Source organism: Epinephelus moara, chromosome 23 (assembly GCF_006386435.1).
Source record: "Epinephelus moara isolate mb chromosome 23, YSFRI_EMoa_1.0, whole genome shotgun sequence".
NCBI classification, from domain to species: domain Eukaryota; kingdom Metazoa; phylum Chordata; class Actinopteri; order Perciformes; family Serranidae; genus Epinephelus; species Epinephelus moara.
This window is the reverse complement of record NC_065528.1, coordinates 32,298,539-32,304,180: the sequence shown is the minus strand read 5'-3', so window position 1 is coordinate 32,304,180 and position 5,642 is coordinate 32,298,539.

The following is a 5,642-nucleotide window of genomic DNA, read 5'->3' as shown; positions in this document are numbered from 1 at the left end:
GACCAATATCTAAAGTTCCCTCTTGGCAAAAGTTGGAAAACTTACTAAAACTGAGCTTCTATAAGGCAATGAATATTGCGGAGGGCGTGGCTCATCACATAAAGGTGTATAACATCTCAAGGGTTTCACCCATCACCACGCAACTTTGTAGGCATATGACCACACATAATCTGAGGGGACCCCTCCATTATTGACCCCATCAAACAAAATGGGGGCGCTAGAGAGCTCATTTCTTATCTAGGCCTAACCGCCATATGGATTTTTACTAAACTTGGTAGATATGTAGAACAGGATGCCTCAAGGTGACTGGAGAAATTTAACTCTAATTGGCAACTGGGTGGCGCTATAACAACAGAAAAATGCTTCAAAATGGCTAAAATGCGACCGATCGCTGTGGCTCCCCCTGTGGACCAATGTTAGTGTTTTCTAATGTTTGGTATGACTAAGTCATGGTATGGTATGCTGTACATAATCACGGAAACTGTCTGTCCCACGTTTTTCAAACACTCTGTCTGAATACATTGCTCTTCTTAATGGGATCAGTTGACTATTTAATCTGCAGTTTCCTATGACCTGTATCCCAAACACACACCATGTGAAACTGTACGTGGGCAACTGTGCACTCAATGGGTATGGACAGGTTAGACAATATTTTTTAGAAATCTAAACATGAAACATGAATCCAACACCTGCAGTTCCTCTAATGTCCACTAGAGGCCGGCTGTTAACATGTAGAAATAAACATGTTTACAGCCTAGTACAGAAAACAGTTTGGGTCTCTGTGGCTAATTTCAACATCCATGACGACTGTATGGGGATGAATTATTATAGAACTCACCTGTTTATATTTTATTAAAGTTCTTCATAATTATGGGCGGGGCCTCTTTGAGTCAGATCCACCTCTTGCTCCTCCATAGCTCCACCCTCTCTTCCAAATATGGTCACTTCTGGCTCCAAAAAACAAGATGGCGACAGCTGAAATGTCGTATTCGAGGCTTCGAAACAACACTTTTCTCATTAACTTTGGGTCCAGAAGACATCAATCAACGTGTAGACTGTCCAACAGATCATTGTCACCTCTCCAGGTACAAGTGATGTTACTTTATTCCCACTTTTCTCAGTAACTATTGGCCTAAAAGACTTCAGACTGTCCAACAGATCACTATCGCCTCTCGAGGTATGGCGGTATTACATGACAGGACAGTCCAGGACGAGCTAGTTAGCATGCTAATACCAACAAGTATCTCTGCAACGTGTTCTCATACAGTTTTGATGATATTCTACGAATTAGCATCCCATGGATGACGTTACGTCCTGAACATCAAGTTCTGAAATTGATGCAGTGTTATGAAGGATAGGTTTAGGAAAAAAAACATGGTGACAACGCATCTTAAACATTCTGGACTCAATCCCAATGATACAGTCCAGCCTGTTCTCATCCCAAACTCAACAAATACCACCGCTTGGTCAGTGATTTTGGGGTCAGACACCGACGCACGGCAGGATGATACGCGGTCGAGCAGCATTTGTTAGTGTTTGTTAATTTTCTGCATCTAACGAGCAGAAACTGCACATTTCTTGTGAAAACAAAAGTTATTTTTGAAAATACACGATGTATTTTACAGGCGTACACTGACACGTGTCCCACAATTTCAGCAACAAATGCAGGAGGATAACTAGTGAGTAATATGTAGACGTGAATGGCACTGACAAAGCGGCGATATTTGATGAGTTGGGATGAGATCGTGTTGGAAAGTCCTGCGTTTCGTGAAGCATCCATCAACAAAACCTGCCTTGTTACAGACTGCTTCCTTCTTTACTCCCGTCAGTGCATTGGTCATTTGATCACTGCCTTCCCAAATATGCAGGTTATTACTGGCTCATGATTATGTGGAATATGTATGAATTTTGGTGCCTTCCCTTATGTGAGAAAACACATGAGCAGTGCACGAGAACTGCAACACAACACATCTAAACTGTTACCACAGTCTGTTGATAAAGTTGGTTCATTTTTCGAACGTTTTAAATTCAAATTCTGTCCATATCTGACAGTCAGAGTCTGGTTTGACTGCAGATGAGGAGAACCAGAGGACCCTTCATCACGAGTCGACGCCACCTGTCTGATTTTTAAAGCCAAATATTGGCCCCATACATCATCAGACCAATATCCAGTCCATCGATCTCACCCTGCGACGTGTCTCACACACAGAGAAAATGAAAACAGCGAAGGTACGACAGACGCCAGGCGGCAGGATGCAAATTGAATAGAGAGCAGGACAATACAATGAAGCGTAGTGCATTTAGGATGTTATTTAAAAAGCCCATTGAGTGGAGCTCGGTATAATGAAGCTGTTTTTCTGCACAACACCCACTCGCCCTCGCTCCGTCTCATTCTGAGTGAAAACCTTTTCTCTGTGTAATGAAGCCTCTGAAGAGACGCAGACACTGTCTCATACAAAGATGATCCTACACTCACAAGAAAACCTTCACCTGCTCTTCAGCCACAGAAAAACTTTTATCCTTACTGAAAAATAATAATTATATATTTAAAAATACACATGTAGAAGAAGAGAGTTCAAAGACGAGCAGGTTTCAGAGTATGTGCAGCCCATTTAGAGATTATCTGAGGATTTATTAATGTCTGTGGAAAGATAGAACGTAGAGTAAAATCAGTGTTATAGAAAGGTACTGTTTATGTGTCCAATGAAATGTTGCCCCTCTGCTGATTTTTCAGAAATGTAGCCCGGTGGCGAAATATTTTGACGTTACAACTGTGAACGCACTTACGCACTCGAAATATTAAGTGTAAGTACAGAAGTACGCGATTTGAGACACAGCAAATGATGTTTTCTCTAAACCTAATCATGTGCTTTTGTTGCCTTAACTTCAGGAAGTAAACCTTAAAATTAAGATTGGAAGTTTATTTTGAAAAATACGTTCATGAGCAGATACTGTACGCTACCTGTGAAAATAAAACTGAAGTTTGAAAAGACACAATGCAGCACGACACAAGCACAAACTGACACGCTATCCCTGAACATCCAAAACTGATGCTGATGATGTAACAGTTGAACTTAAGACCCAAATGCAAACACAATCAGCAAACTGTGAATGGTTAGAGGCAGTTTATTGTAGTGTGAAGAAATGATGGCTGAGGTGGGCTGGGAACAGTGAAGCAGAGCAGGCAGAAGGGCTGAAGACAAAAAAGACAAAGAGTCAAAAAATGCAGAAGTTGGCCTTGACATCTGTTCGGCAGAGGAGACTGAACGATCTGGATGTCTGAGCCGAGGTTTTATAATGCAGTGGACTCATTGTAGATGAAGTTCAGGTGTGCAGGTTCAGCAGCTGCTGGCACTCAGGAGGATTGGCAGGAGGAGGGAACCAGGAGGCCATGCCCAGCAAACACACAAATTAGCAGGAAAGCCCAATCAGTCTTTTTTCAGCATTGGCAGTATAAAAACAAAATCGGGGAGTGCAGCAAAATGCCGCCTACCTACTTTTGTTTATACAGAATGTGCCTTTTTCAGGGCAATGGGGGGCGTGAGCAAGTAACAAAACGTGTAATGGCCTCTTCGTTTGCGAGGACAAGGAGGGCGCGCAATTCCTTGTCTCCCCAGTTGCTCATCTTTACAGTGTCTGTCAGGTTTGTGTTTCCCTCTTGCTACTAGCTGCTCGCTAATTCCTGCTATCAGCTGTTTCCTGTTTATCCACCGCCAGTGGCTCACACGTGCGGCGTCATCAACAGCTCCTCCCACAAGTCATCAACAGCCCCTCCTGTGGCAGAAGGCCGCCTCATTCTGTTTAAACTAAAAGGGTTCCTCCAATATGTCTACCCTACGAGGCGGGAAATTGGGCACCTCGGATCAACTCACCAATCCAGCTCTGTGTGTCTAAACACTCGCAGCTTGCCGGCAAAACGGCCCAACATTCGCGGAAAACCTGGCAGTGTAAAAGGGGCAAGTGACAGGCTGAATCCAAATGTCCTCCCTCTGGACCTGCAGACTGAGCCCTCAGCACTTCCAGACTTCCCGTGAACATGCCCACAGAGTCTGCAACTGCGGTGAATTGCGGACATTTGGAGTCAGCCAATCATGAGACACTGGGGAGAGGCAAAGCTGAAACCCTACCAGCTGAGGGGAGCTAGTGTGTGACGTGAAGGTTCACTGATGAAATGTTGGTATTTGAGGAGTCTGGATGAGATCGTGTTGGATATGTTGAAACTTTACATGTCAACAGATGAATGAATGAATAAGATCATGTTTGGGCTTCAAATTCCTGGTCATGGGGACACAAGTCCTCCTGGAAACACAGCGACAGGTTCCTATGTGTGTTGGTGTTGAACAGTGGTCTGCAGCTTGGCAGGCGTCTCTCCACCATCCACCCTCCGCTCCACCTCCTTATGTCAAAGTCAGCTTAGATAATACGTCACTTTAGAAACGCTGATATGAGACTTATTTGTGGTTTGAAGAAACGTACAATGCCAACAGTTTCTTCTGGACACGGGTCTGTTTTTATTATTATAATACTAAAGTATGTAGACATGTTTTTTATCCTTACAAACTGTTGAGAACTCAGTCGACGTGTCAAAATAAGCAGCAGGTAGTGTGATGAAGCGTCGGCGCAGAGACACAAAGGTCAGTTAAAGCCTCCACAAACTAAATCTGCTGACGCTCCAGTTTGTGTTCCGAGCGTTCGCAGGATTCAGGACTGGAGAGTGAATATTGATCGGAGGGAATCATACAGAACTGGCTTCATCTTCTCTGCAATTATGTTGGAAACAAATTGAGCGACTCCTCCAGTCCATTAGGGAACAAATAGAATATCTCACTTACATCAATACGTGACTTGTTAACAACACGTCCAGTGATGCTGAGAGAGATTCATGAGCTCCTGAACCTCTCAGACGACCTCAGACACCTCAGACGCCATTCGTCCTACACACAGTTTATTCTGAGAGCGCTGCCAGTGGCCGAGGAGGAGGTGTGGACCCCCTTTCTGAAATACTTCCAGAGCTTTCAGTCAAACTAAAGGTTTTGTGTTTGTTTGTTTCTTTCTGTCAGTGTATATTCTGATTAAGTACCTCATTATTCTGAACCTGCCTGTTACAGATTCATCTCTCCTTCTGTCTTAAATTATTATATTAAACCTGACTTTCAGCTCATCTCTCATTTCTGTGCTATTCAGGAGATGGAGGACGCTCTATTGATGATATTCCAGCTGTTATTTGGGGTTAGTTGCAACAATTTCATGCTTTGTCCCTCATCATTTACACTCACTGTCCACTTTATTAGGGACACCTTGCTCGTACCAGGTTGGACCCCATTTTTAATTCTTGGTGTCACAGATTCAACAAGGTGCTGGAAACATTCCTCAGAGAGTTTGGTCCGTATTGACATGATGACATCACACAGTTGATCCATGATGAGAATCTCCCGTTCCACCACATCCCAAAGGTGCTCTATTGACCTATGGCTAAGTCCCGCCCTCAAACGCGATGAGCCAGTCACAGTGCGTATAGCCATTCCCATACACTGGGACATTCTCTGCCTGGACGTCCATTGAAATGCATTACAGAAAGTCAGTTTGTTCGGTTTTATGAGCTTTTTCCGAGATTTGAAGTTTAAAAATGGTCAAACGGTGTG